Source organism: Carassius carassius, chromosome 17 (assembly GCF_963082965.1).
Source record: "Carassius carassius chromosome 17, fCarCar2.1, whole genome shotgun sequence".
Lineage (NCBI taxonomy): Eukaryota > Metazoa > Chordata > Actinopteri > Cypriniformes > Cyprinidae > Carassius > Carassius carassius.
This window is the reverse complement of record NC_081771.1, coordinates 22,718,532-22,733,559: the sequence shown is the minus strand read 5'-3', so window position 1 is coordinate 22,733,559 and position 15,028 is coordinate 22,718,532. Positions and strand designations below refer to the sequence as shown.

Genomic DNA, 15,028 nt, shown 5'->3' with positions numbered 1-15,028 from the left:
TTTAATTCGCATACAAAAATTATTCTCATCATTTCATAATGTTACAGTTGAACCACTGATGGTAGAAGGACTATTCTGATGATGCTTTTCATACTTTGCTGGACCTTGACAGTGTTATTTAATTGGCAGTCTATGGGACAAGTCTCAGACCTCCCAGTTTTCATCCAAAACATCTTAAATTTTATTCCAAAGATGAACGAAGCTGTTACGGGTTTGGAATAACAGGGCTAAGTGATTAATGACAATTTTCATATTGGGGTGGAGTATCCCTTTAACTTCTTTTGGGCTGATATATGGAACACTCACTGAGTGGGATTAAACAGCTTGAAAGATCAAAGACAATTTTAATATAACTCTGGATTCGTCTGAAAGAAGAAAGTCATATACACCTAGGATGCCACATGGGTGAATAAAACAGCTTAATTTCCATTTTTGGGTGAACTAAACCTTTAAGGTTTTGCAAAATATGTTAAGTATGTACTGACACATCCTGTTTTTTCATCTTGGTCAAAACACACTAACACATAATGCAGTTTTCAGTTAATGCCAATGAGATAATTTTTTATTTCTTGAAATCAGTGTTGCCAACATCTTTCAATGGAAAGTAGCTAAAGTCATTTTGAAAAGTTGCTATTGCTAATGTCGCTCGATGACTTCATGCGCTAATTGGCATATTTATGATGTAATCGCGCCATATTGCATTTTATATTTGTTTACCTTTGTGTGCTCAAATACTGTATTTGAAATTAGGTAAATTCTCAAAAAAAAATCAATTATATAATTTACTGTTTCTGTTGTCAGTCTACTGGATAAATATGAAATAGTGACTTAAATGTGGCCGTTTAAGACTACATAACGCTCTTGGTTACTAACATAACCTCGGTTCTCTCTAGATGAGAGGAAAATCCCTTTTTCTCGAGAATACTGAAGCCAAAAAATTATCCTTAATTTTGCATTAATTTATAAATTAATAAAGGCCTAGGCGACACAGCTTGCGTGCCTATTGGTCGCTCTGCAGCAACTGCTGTAACCTATCGGACTGCTCGTGACGTAGGCACCAATGAGAGCACCCATGCACATCACGCCCCACCAAAATGGGCGTGGCTTATGTCCATATAAGATGAGTCCAGATAGGTTACGTTACGGTTTTTCATTGATGAAGCGAAAAACAGAACGTGGCACTAGCACGGCAGGGTTATGCAACACTCATTCTCTCATCTAGAGAGAACCGAGGTTACGTTAGTAACCGAGAGCATTCTCTTACGAGAGTCCTTTCGTGATGCGTAAGCTAGCTTATGCTACGGTGAACCCAATGTAAAACGCTGTGCGTGCGTATTAACATCCACACATATATTCCCCAGGGCATGTTCCCAAGGTATACAAAATCGTGGGTAAATCCAGACCAACAACGTGGGTCCGAGAATATAATATGACCATCTAAGGACAAATGTGCTTATCACAGTATGACAGTCAGATCTGTTAGGCTTAGCTCCGTGCTATCAGCACACTCATAAAACACTGTTTGCATGACACAGAGTCCGACAAATCAGTGGATATACACCTAGACTGACAACAGCTTAGCCTGCAAGGCAGGAACTTCCAGGTTTTAGAACCTAATGAATGTAGATGGGGAGGCCCAGCCTGCCGCCATACAAATGTCCTGGAGTAAAACACCACTTGACCATGCCCATGAGGAGTACATGCCTCTTGGGGTATGAGCTCTGATGCCCAGCGGGCAGCAAAAGCCCTTATACTCATAAGCCAGAGCGATAGCATCAACTATCCATCTGGAAAGGCTCTGTTTCGAAGTGGCTAGCCCCTTAGAACGGCCACCAAAAGAAACAAAGAGCTGGTCTGACTGTCTGAAAACAGCAGATCGTTCAACATATATCCTCAGCATACTGACCTGGCAGAGGAGGTTCACAACGTCCTTGCTATCAGATCTTGGAAGAGCTGACAGTGAAATGACTTGTGCCCTGAACGGAGTGGAAGTTACTTTGGGGACATAACTGTGTCTCGTTTTGAGAATGACTTTAGAGTCATTAGGTCCAAACTGGATAAACGCAGCACTAACAGAGAGCGCATGCAGGTCACCTACTCACTTGACTGAGGCGAGAGCCACAAGGAATGCGGTCTTAAATGAAAGATACCGCAGATCCACAGACTGCAGCGGTTCGAAAAGGATGCCCTACATAGCGTCCAGGACCATGGAGAGATCCCAGATCGGAACCAGAGGGGGCAAGGGAGGGTTTAATCTCCTAGCACCTCTCAGGAAACTAATGATGAGATCGTTCCTTCCCAGTGACTGGCCAAGCATAGTTTCGACAAAACGCTGCTATGGCAGCCACGTACACTTTGAACGTGGTGGGGATCTGCCCTTTTCCAACAGCTCCTGAAGGAAGGAGAGGATCTCCACAACACTACAGCGTTCTGGGTCTATGTTCTGACCCGAGCACCAACCAGAAAACACTGACCACTTTGAGGCGTAAAGCCTTCTAGTAGAAGGCGTTCTCGCCTGTGTAATAGTGTTCGACACTCCCTCTGGGAGGTCCGCAGGTACCCGTTGATGGCCCAGACGTGCAGGACCCATAGGTCAGGCCGCGGGTGCCGGCAGCATTGTAAGCGCGACCAATCAAAGCCGAAGTTGTCCTGCAGGCTTATGTAGGCAGCGATGGCTTAGAGCACCATCCAGTGGAAGGCGGGCACAGGTATGTTGCAACCGGCTCCTCTATGGCAGGAATGGAGAGGTAGCCTTTGTCCTTCGCCCCGTCAACGAGAGAGAGTGTCGAAGAGACAGTAGTCGCAGCCTAGCAGAAAATGGCACCTTCCAGCTTTTAGTCAGCTCCTCGTGGAGTTCTGGCAGGAAGGAAGCAGGCTTAGCATGAGGTGTTGAGCATCGCCCGGGCAGGAAACAGCCATCCAGCCTGCTGGGCGCGGGTTCCTCAGGCAGAGACCAATCGAGGCAGAGGTCTTCGATGGCCTGGGTGAGAAGGCGGAGGAGCTCCGCGTCAAAGCTTGACCGCACACTGCTCGACTTGTGTGGAAGGGTCCGGGAAAGAGCCCGACCAACCTTCGCTCTCAGAAACTAGAAGAGAGCAGCTGTCCTCTTCTGCGTTGTCCCCGACAGACTCGAGATGCACGGCGGGGGGCTGGCCCGAAGGTGGGGACACAGAGAGCGATGCACACGGGGAGTTACCCGGCATGCGAGCCTTCTCAGGAATGTCTGGCGGCATTCTCTGTGAACAGTGCTTTTTAAGGCGCGGCCCAGAAGAGAGAAGAGGAGGGGTGGGGTCCAAGTCAAAAGAGGCTAGACGAGCCCGAAGGGTCGACATAGGCATGGCGTCGCATTCCGGGCAGCCGCCCTTGGAAAGCGGGTGGTCAGCATGATTTCTTCCCAGGCAGGAAACACACAGGATGTGGCAGTCCCTGTCACTGAGGGAGGCTCTGCACGAGCCGCGCTTAGAAAAACTAGGCATTTTATAACAATGCTTCGGCTCTTTCAGAAGGAGTGTGTCGCGGGGCAAACACACACACACACATACACAAGCAAAAGTGTGAAAGGATATAGGTGCCAGATAGCGCAGCAGGAACGACGGCTGAAGCGGCGAGGATAAGGCCGGCTTCTGTCTGCGATGCAATAATAAACTAATTAAATGAAAGCATAACAAAACACCTCATTACATAATCCCATAATCTAAGAAAAAGACAACACATCATCAACCCAACACAAATTTTCTTCACTCCAAATGTCCTCAAAATGTTCCACCTTCTTCATAGATAGCTAAAAAGTCATGCCTTATTCTTGCTGTTATTGTTGCTTGCTTATTATTGCTCTTTTTGTTTTAAAACCAAAAATAAACAGTTATTTGAGAACACCTAATCAACACAAGCAAATAAAGTTTCCAGAGAGAGAGAGAGAGAGAGATGTTCCAAAAAGAGATTCGCTAAGATTTGTCAAAGAAGTCGCTTTTTTTTGGAAAAGAAAGTCGCTAATCTAGCGACAAATATAATAAGTCGCTAAAGTTGGCAACACTTGGTATGACGCAATATCTATACCGGCCTATAGGAATCGGGCTGTCATATGTGAAGGGCGGAGCTTTCATGAGCCGCTGCTACAGGGACACCAAGATGGAAATCCAGTGGCTTACTGACACCAAAAACACTCAGTACCAACAACAACAACCGGGCCAGATCCTCATCGCTTCAAGTTGCTGGAAATGGCAGCGGTACCTCTCTGTTTCTTCAAAACAACCATGGTAAGAAATATGATGTTCAGTCAGCAGATGCCGAACTTGGTGACGTGAATGCGTCCAAACAAAAGGTGTTTAATGAATTTGACTTGCTGCCTTCCGAGTTTGAGAGGGCAATTGAACATGATGACAACGATCTGCAAATGGCGCTTCCTCTTCTGGACACCGAGAGCTGTGAACAAAGACTCACGACAGAGTGGATTCTCAGCAACTCCTCGTCAAACAAGGGCCCAGAGGAACTATACGTGGTTTTTAACATAGTGCACAAAAAAAGATGACAGTAGGGAACGACAAATGAGCTTTCAACATAAAGCTGAAGAAAATGGATCAGCATCATCACCGCCCATGTCAAAGACTATCAGTTTCCCAGTATATTCAGATGAAAACTTAAACAGAACATCCAAATCGGGACATTTGTCAGGCCACAGTAATTTAAATTTCAGATCTGAGACAACATACCAAAATGTTAGACATGAGATCTGTCTTTTGGCTGAGAATAGAGATCCAGTATTGTCAGAAGGCTCTGCTGGGGTCAGTCAAACGCCAAAGGTCTCTACTGTAGATATGCTCAGCAATAGTGTAGTTGAACATTCAACAGAACTGATGCAGTGTGTCACAAAAAATAATATACCTGCGTTTGTTCCAGAGAACAGGGTTGCACCTGAAATGAATATCGTGGATTATGCAAATCAAGAGTCCAGCAGTACTGGGGACTTTGGTCTTGAAGGGACTCAAATACCTGTGCATGAAACGTTCTCTGGGACCATCATGATTAACAATCAGAGTATTATTGTAACTATTGAAAATGGAATCTTGACCCTAGCCACCCCACCAGAGGGCTACGCTTACAAGGAGCATGTCATAATAAGCTTAAAAGAACATTTGGGAATGAAAGACAATGAAGATCTTTTGCTGTTCAATTATGATGGGGGTAGTAAGTCTATTGGGAAAATTAGCAATGTTAACTCAAGTCTACAAGATGAGCGTAAAGCCAGATTCGCCAGCAGTGATTCACGGTTGACTCTAGCTGATGACTGTTCTCTATCAGAAATGGGTGTTACTCTGGACTCTTGCTAGCAAGAATTAAGCAAGAAGAAGGAAGCATTTGTGCTATAGAAGATGATAGTAGTATTTGCCAAAATTCAAAAAGCAAAGCAATTAGTTTTAAAGAACTACAGCCAATAAACTTTTTAACTGTGTTAGGTTTGACCAAAAAAGGTTCTGTAGTAAAGTATAGATGTCCCCAGCCGGGCTGTTCCAGCACCTTTGATACCAGGCAAAATCTCAAAATCCACTTGGTTCTGCACACAGAGGACCAGCGTCCCTTCAAGTGCACAGTGGAGGGATGTGATTGGTCCTTCACGACATCATACAAGCTGAAACGCCACCTGCAATCTCATGACAAAGCCTTATAAATGTGAATGGAAAAAATTGTGGTCGTCGCTTCACCACAGTTTACAATCTAAAAGCTCATGTTAAAGCACATGATCAGGAAAATGCATTTATCTGTGAAGTATGCAGTGAGAGGTTTCGCACTGCCACAAGACTCGCTAATCATCAGAGAACACACTTTGAACCAGAGAGACCACATAAGTGTGAGTTCCCAGGTGAGTTGAATTGATATCTTAACCAATTTCTAGGCCAAAGGTGACAATAAGCAATATTACAGGTAGTAATACCAACAATACCAACTGTTTCCTCAGGATGTGAGAAGACTTTCATCACTTTCAGTGCCCTGTTTTCCCACAACAGGACACACTTCAGAGAAATGACTCAATTCACTTGTACCTATCCTGGCTGTGACAAGCGATGTGACAAAGCTTGTCGACTCAAAATACATCTCCGCAGTCACACTCGTGAACAAATAAGCATATACTTGGATTAAAGTAATATTTTTAGTTTTCTAACATCCCACTCTCACTTTTCCTTCACAGGTGAAAGACCATTTGTTTGTGATTCTGAGTCCTGTGGTTGGACTTTTACAAGCATGTCTAAATTGCTCAGGCACAGACGGTGAGGAGCATAAGTTTGACCCTCATATACCCATACATGCATGCACATGTTCACTGTATATCCTCTCAATCTGCTGTTCTCACAAAATAAAGGCAAAAAAGCCTAAACATATAACTTAATTTCAAAATAAAGTACATATTTTTCAGCATGCCGCTGAAAGTGATTCATTAGATGTTGATCTTTATTCACAGGAAGCACGATGATGACAGACGGTTTGCATGTCCAGAGGAAGGCTGTGGGAAATCCTTTACACGGGCCGAGCACCTGAAGTGGCACAGTATCACATACCTGGGTACCAAGCCATTTGAATGTCATGTAGAAGGTAATTATTTAAGATGTTCAAGAACTAGTATATTCTTGTTAATAAAATAATAGAGATAATCATATTGATGAGAATAAAGAATCAAAGCCCAAAAATTGAAAACACTTTCTTTAGAGTTTCAATTGCATCTTCAATGCCTCTGAATCTGATGGTGTTCAGTGGCATGGGCCATTGTTAGTTTAGCCACATTTTAATTTTTTTAATTAATATCTACGCATGTCAACCAAAAATATCTGGGCTTATGCCAGTTGCACACTACATGCATAAGCAAGCATGTAAACGGCGCATATTTTTTTGGTGCTGGTGAAACTTAACGCTAGGGTTGGGTATTGTTTGAATTTTATCGATTTCGATTCTGCTTATCGATTTCGATTTTTACTGATTCCTTGTTTTGATTCCAATAAGATAAAAATTCCAATATATAAAAAAAAAATAAGTCAAACATTTATTCTGTCTTTTTACAGAGCATTCTGTCGCAGCTGAATAACATGAGCAAAAATCAGCAGCCTACAGATCACTCACTGCAAGAGGAATTTTGCTTATGCTTTTAAAAAAATACCGAAGCAAAAACATCTAAATTAATATAAATTTTAAATAATTTAAAAGTGTTAAAGACAAGTAAACAGTCAGTAATAAGATAGGAAAAAAACAAATCAATTGGCAATATCATAAATAAATACATCTTAACAAAATTTCTGGTACAGAAACTGTAATAAAATGTTTAAAAACATTGCATAGTTTTCTTTTTATAAATATAATATAAAATAATCTAAGTTATTAAATATATTCAGTCAAGATCAGTGAATGATTTTTTGTTATTTGATTAAGTGGGCTTATTAGGCTGTTGTCTCTTCAACACAATGCACGCAGATCTAAAAATACTTTACATGTATGTTTTCTTTCTCAACTGCCGTCAGTTTCGGCCTGGAACAACCTTTTCTACAGTGGAAATACACGGAGCGGACACAAACCAGGAACATGTACCTCAACCTGCATATGTCTTATTGAATATCGGTTCTTGGAAATTTGTAACCGGTCCTAAAATGGAACCGCTTTTTGATACCCAACCCTACAGCAACAGGTCAGTTTAGCTGTATTTAATCAGCTAAAAATCGTGTTTTTATTGTACAGTGTATTTGAGTTATGGATGTTGAATTTTTGGTCACTACCGTAAATTTACTTATCACAGTGCTGTTTTAGATTTAATTTTGTAATTTTCATTTTGTGTGTAAATATTCAGGTTGTAATGCAAAGTTTTCAGCTTGGAGTAGTCTCTACATTCAATCTAAGAAGCACATGCAGGATGGAGTCAGTCTAAGGAGTCGCTGTCCTGTTGCCGGTTGCACCAAACACTTCTCATCACGCAGCAGTCTCAAGACACACATGCTTAAACACCACAACCTCAGCCCAGGTACTCCTATATACACAACTTCCGAGATGTATATTACGTAACAAGACATTAGGCTTTAGGACATTGTGAAACAAAAATAATATGGTACATCCCATGCAATTTGGATATAGAAAACACCATTCCACCGAAACTGTATGTTGTTACTTTATTGAGGTGGTGAAGGCAAAGCTGGAAAAGGGCGGGGTCGTGGGCGCCATGTTTTTGGATCTAAGCAAGGCGTTTGACACGGTCAACCACTCTGTGCTACTGAGGAAGCTTAGCAACTATAATTTATCACTAAGTGAACTACAGTGGGTAGAATCATATCTCACTAGGCTGTGTTCTTGGGCCATTGCTGTTCGCGCTTTACATAAATGATCTTCCTTCAGTGTGCAGTAAGGTGGACATGCAGATGTACGTGGACGATACTGTAGTTTACGTGCATGGAAGCGATGCGACCAGTGTAGCTAATAAACTAACCAATGTTGTGGGAAACATCTTAAATTGGCTTTTCTCAGCCTCGCTCACACTGAATGTAAATAAAACAGTAGCAATGAATTTTACCAAAACACAACGGCTAAAGTCCTCCTTTCCATGCTTTTATGCAAATCAGAGTCAAATAAAAGTAGTGAAGGAATTTAAATATCTAGGCCTTGTTTTGGATTCAACCTTCACTTCAGTGCTTTAAGTGGCCCAAAAGAGGTGCCAGTACTCTATTATAGCCTATATATATATATATATATATGTTTTTTTTTTTTGATGTGGCTGGGGGTCTTGGGTGATGGGATCAGGGGCTTATGATATTAGATTTCGTAGCCTATAATAAAAGATAATGAATTTCAAACCTTAACTAAACACATTTTTATTCAAAGATCAACCGTCTGTCATTACTCTTTAGTCTGCCACAAGAAACAACAACATTAAAATCATGAACTCAAATGTCATTGTAAAAAGAAAAACAATGACTGTTGTAACAGTGCGTAAATCAGACCTTTCTGTAATGCTAACTCTAATGAGCTTAAACTTATTTTTTGTACACAGTGCCGCGAACTGTCAATCACTCCTGTACGCGTGCATCACTGTCCTCCTCGCAGCTGCAGCTGAACTTGCGCTCTCTTCATCAAGCTTTAAAACACAAAGGGGACAAAAAGGTCATATTGTCTTTCTGCATATAGATTAATTAGCAGAGGTGGAAAGTAACGAATTACATTTACTCGCGTTACTGTAATTGAGTAGCTTTTTTGTGTACTAATACTTTTTAAAGTAATTTTTTAAATCTGTAATTTTACTTTTACTTAAGTATATTTTGTTTAAAGTATTGTACTTCGCTACATTTTAAAACACATTAATTACTGAGTAAAAAAAAAAAAAAATCGCTCCCTGGAAACTACGTCAGTAAATAATGGGCAGGAGGGCAAACTGGCGCTAAAATCACAAGAAAGATGCAGACGGTCAAAACAGGCGTTAGTGGTGCAGACACCGCAGAAAACGAAACCCCGTCATATTCTGAAGTTGAACTCGAAGGAAATGAAGTGAACCCCTGGCCATGTGTATGCTCTATTATGCAGTGTAAGCTGTACTTGCCTAGGAAGACCAAACTAGCAGCTTATAAAATCTCGACAAGACATCAACCCTTCGCAAGAATGTAGAGGTAAGCTAAATAATTGCATCGTTGCATTGGTGGTTAAAATGAAGCTTTGACATTTTAGCAAGAGGTTTTGCACAAATTAGCCAAAAAGACAGTGGCGAGGAGTTTGCTATATATATCATCTGCGATAATATCATGTTTTTTTGTTTTAATGATGTGCGCGCTTATAGTGCGTTCTTTCACTGTGTGATTCAGTCTCCTAAAATGCATTTAGAATGATCACAAAATTGAAGATATAGGGGTAGAAAATTCACATATTTATATAATTTCATACATTAAATCAAAATCACACAAAGAATGCAGTCTTTTCCTCCAAAAATCATCATGAATATATACATACATACATACATATATATATAACAGTTCAGTAAACAAGTTAATTAAGAGACTTGCGTTTTAGACACCATATTGCCTTTTTTTAGCTCTATTTCTACAACCGAAAATAATTCCAAACACAGCCACCAAAGCACAGTTTTGCGTCTCTGAGCAACGTGACAGTGTTTCGTTCCTGAATGAATCAACCGTTTAAATGATTCGGTTCAATCGCAATGACTCACTTATTAACAGTGACTTGCTGACACATACTGGCCATTTTAATATCACATTTAAAGTATCTTTTGATTTTTTTAAATAATTAATTTCTTATAATTTCAAATGAGTATTCAACATTTTATGTCTTGTATATCAAAATATTATTCATGCATTTGTAACTGCAGGTTAAATGCATTCTTGTCCTGCACTAAACAGTGTAATACATCTAAATGCCACTTCCAATGAATCTTCTGCATTTCCTCTGCATTAAAAGATGAGTTTGTTGATACTGGTTTGCCTGGTAACAGCCCAAATGTTTTATTATTCTAAATAACTGATTCCTTTAATTAAAAACCACTAGTTTGAGATTAATAGACCTATCCCAGGGGTGTCAAACTCAGTTCCTGGAGGGTCGTAGCCCTGCAGAGTTTAGTTTTAACCCTGCTCCAGCACACATATCATGTAGTTTTCAAATAAACCTAAATGATTAGATTAGCTGGATCAGGTGTGTTTAATTAGGGTTAAATCTAAACTGTGCAGGACTGTGGCCCTCCAGGAACTGAGTTTGACACCCTTGGCCTGTCCCATTTTTGACTCCCTCCCACTGTTAAAATGTAACTAAGTAATTTTTACTCTGAGTAAATTTTAAATGAGCTACTTTTTACTTTTACTTGAGTAGATTTTTAGACTGGTACTTTTACTTGTACTTAAGTAAAATTTCATTAATGTAATGGTACTTTTACTTGAGTAGAATATTTTTGTACTCTTTCCACCTCTGTTAATTAGATAAATGAATATCTTAATTCGTGCCTAGCCGCCTACGGTATTTTTTTTTAACTTAGAAAAAAGATGCTGCAGCCAATGAGCAGCCAGTGGGGGCTGATTGCAGGACGACTCAACCTCCGCAGACAGTTTTTAATGTTTATCAGACAATAACTACTCAAGATTTTGCTTTAGTATAATTTTCGGGACAATTAGGGCCAGATTCGGGATTCGGGACAACAGTTTAGATTTCGGGACTGTCCCGAATTTTTCGGGACGTCTGGTCACCCTACCTGAAAGAGCTACTGCATTACTTCATTAGCTTGCGTCTGACCTGCAGCAATATTATTCAGGCTTGGTGGGGTGTCAGTCAGTGAGTCATCTGATTCTGATCGTGATGTTATAGTACTCAGATTCTGAAGCCAGGAGAGCAAATTAAGTGTTGTACACTGTATTTGAATATTTATAGAGCAGGGTATGCGTGTAACACACACCCTCTCCGCCTGCCACGTTGACTGACAGCGACAAAAGTGAAAAAGTGACGCATGCGCTATTCACTTGTTAAACTCAAGGGTGTATGGGTTATGTAGTCTCTGCTCTCGGTGGGATGAATTAGGACTCTTACATTGTGAAGGGCGCACTGAAAAGCGGCAGCGCAGGCAAAAGATTAAAACCTCCATTAAAACAGATGTCCAAATGAGCGTACCGGTAAGCTAAATACGCTAAAAGCACGTTCTGGCCGCACGGAGAGGTGGCGGTACGCTCAAGAGCTATATTTGGAAGTGGTGGTACTGAGTACCCTTGCGTACCGGCCCACTTAAAGCACTGCTTCACTTTCAAAAAACATGTTAAGAAAAATTGCAGCACACTAAAATACAGTTTGTCTGTTTTTAGACATATTAGGAATACATTGACTCATGATGCTTCAAAAATTTACTTGGAGGCAATGATAATTCCTCATATCAATTACTGTATTTCTTGTTGGTCACAGACGAGTGAAACAGCAATAAAACCTTTAAAATCTTTATATAATCAAGCTGTTAAAGTTTTAGACAAAAAGCCACTGAGATATCATCACTGTCTGATTCTTGGAAAATACAGCATGTTAAACTTTGATAATATAATTGTGTATGCCAATGTGCCATTAGTTTTTAAAATTGTAAATAATATTGCGCCTCCTCCCCTGAAAACATTTGTCCAGCTCTGTTCTGAACAGATGACTAGGAGCTCCAGGTCCACAAGTTGCAATGATTGTAGACTGCCTAAACGTGGCTCGGCCTTTGCACAGCCTTCTCATTTAAAGGCATCAAAGAATGGAACAAACTCCCACAGAGTCTGAAACTTACCTTAGACCTGAAAGATTTTTCTCGCAATACTAGGAAAGTGCTATTGGAAAACCAGTCGTGTCAGCATAGATAACGGTGTATGTAAATATGATTTTTAGTTAAGTTTTATTGTAGTAATTTTGGTATGATTTACTGACTGATGGGTGTAATGGAGAATGAATGAATTAATAGTTGTATTTGAGTGACTAATTACATTTTATATTGTATATTTTGTATTGTAATTCACCTGCTCGGGGACTGCAGATGGAAACTAGCTTGAGCTAAATCTGGTGCAAAGCATCTTTAATTAATGTTTTTTTTTGCACATTGTCCCTGTTGAAATAAATAAATAAACATAAAAAAAAAAACATTAAACCCCCTTACTCTCTTTTCCTTCAAAACACATTTTTCTATGGAACATAAGATTAGACATGCTGCTCATTTACATGACAACGCAAACATTACTGCACACTTATTGTATAGTAATGAGCAGAATGGGTATTGCAGAACCTTTTTTGTGTGTTTTTGTAGAAGAAAATCAGGCTATGATGTCTTTTAGTTTTGGGGAAGTTAGTATTTATAAACATAACCGTTCTGTACGTACTGAACCTCAGTTCTGACATCACGGTTTGGTATATGGTTTCAGTACAGCAGGAGGAAAAAATACTGAACAGTGTTTTCTTTTTTTAATTTAAACTGTTTTACTGAACAAATTTCTCTAAGTTAAATTATAATTTTTCTTCAAATCTAAATTATAAAATTTTACCTCAGCTTCTGCTCTCAACAATAGGGATTGTTTTACCTTACTATAAGGTTACAATTAATGAGCCCAAACTTATTTAATTAATATATATTTTATACTATAATAATCCAACACTCAAATAAAAAAAAACATGTAAACATGTAAATTGCACTCCATGTTTTTAAATGAACTTCTAAATTATACAATTTATTTGTTTGTTGAAATATAATAATTTACGCAGTCATAACTCGTTTCATTTATTTAATATACAGTATGTGTATAAGTAAGTTAAAGTAAAATGAGTATACAGTTTTATATTTTGCCAAATGCTTTTATTTAGACTCCAGTTCTCTGGTGAACTAATGAACTATGACACTGTTGAGTTGCCTGAGGTAAATTAAATGCTATGTGATATTTTGTTAACATCTTTCCTTGAGTGAAACAATGATTTTGCGATTACATGAGGCATGAGATGCTAATTCATGTTTATTTCGCATTAAAACGAAGTAAAAATGAACAGATGTTCGTGCTGCCGTAAGAACTAAGGCGCTTATACAGCGATCTGTCACACCTCAAGGAACACCAAAATGGCATTTATTGTCAGAATTTCCAGAATTTTTTTTTAATGATTTGTTCGGTACACATGCATGCCAGAAAATTCACCCGTTACACCCCTAATATATGTATCTATCAGCACACTTGCTATGGGGCCTGTCATTCTGATTATGTTCTGTTCTTCTTTCTGCAGATGTGTTAGGTCAGTTGGATGACACAACCACTCTCACCCCCAGCAGTGAGCTGACAAGCACTTCACAGGCTGTCAGTGCCCCACCAGGACCTGCAGGAGCTGAACTCAGCAGTCTGGACTTGTCTTCTCTCTTCTCCAGCATCCCTGCATATCCTGGCACCACCGCTGTTGGCAGTGAAGGCAGTATTGGGACAGGATCCTTCACATTGGACATGCCTCTGGTTAACACTGGAATCCTCACAATAGATCCAGCATCAGTCAGCTCAGCCCATAATGGGGCAAAAACTCTGGATCCTCTCATTTCAGCATCTGGACAAGATATGGGCGTACATGTATTAGACACTGGATTGGCTACTGGAGGAGGTGGAGGGGGGTTGCCCCATGCCAGATTGCATTTGGATGATGTGAAAACAGTCAACCCAGAAGAGCTGAGAATTCTGACTGCTCTAACTATTCAAAGTACTGCATCTTCAGAACAACTCCACACTCTGAATTCCTGCAATCCCTTGACTGTAGAATCACCATCTACTCTCACGCAAACTCTTTCTTCATCGCTCACTCAGTCTCTTTCCTCACTGACATCGGCTCTTCCTCCAGCACTCAGTTCCTCTTTTGTTCCTTCTCTCCCCACCTCGCTTTCCTCCATGGCTCTGGGGGTGACCCCTGTACCGGAATTACTCTCTCTGCAGGCAAAGGCTGACTTGCCAGGCAGTGAAACAGCCGTCAGACCCTTGTTAAGCAGGGTGGAGGTCATGGCTCAGTCAGATGGCAGTAAGGGGATGTGTCAGTTTGTGTTCTCCAGCCACAGTGTATCCTACAGTGGACAGAATATAACAGAGTTGCCCTCAGTCACGTGCCCGGCTATGGTTTGTATTAAAGAGTTGATCTTAAACTTTCTGAAAATAGAATGGTTAGTTCACCCAAAAATGACAATTCTGTAATTACTCGCCCTCATTTTTGGGTAAACTGTCCCATTAATTATATTATTTTTAATTTGGTTAAATGTTCATTCTTCAGTCATTTTACCACAAGGTAACCAAGAAGTCTAAATGCATAATGCATTCTTTTGGTAATCCATTAGGAGAGCAGTGGATCAGCACGCACAGACTACAGGGCCATTCAGCTCGCCAAGAGGAGAAAACCGAAAGGTCCATTCTCTTCAATATGTTCCTCTGAGACTGGCCAAAGAAAGACTAAGGGATTAAAGGGCACCAGCTCTGCTCCACCAACTAATTCTGGTGCTCATTTTGAAGAAGGAGCTGCTACAGGAAATAGTGAGCTACCTATCCGGGATCTG

At 40.3% G+C, this 15,028-nt stretch overlaps 1 pseudogene; it reads left to right on the top strand.

Moving 5' to 3' along the window:
• Window positions 1–4,814: 4,814 nt before the first annotated feature.
• LOC132091061 (zinc finger protein ZXDC-like) lies at window positions 4,815–14,469 on the top strand (annotated as a pseudogene).
• Window positions 14,470–15,028: the final 559 nt, after the last annotated feature.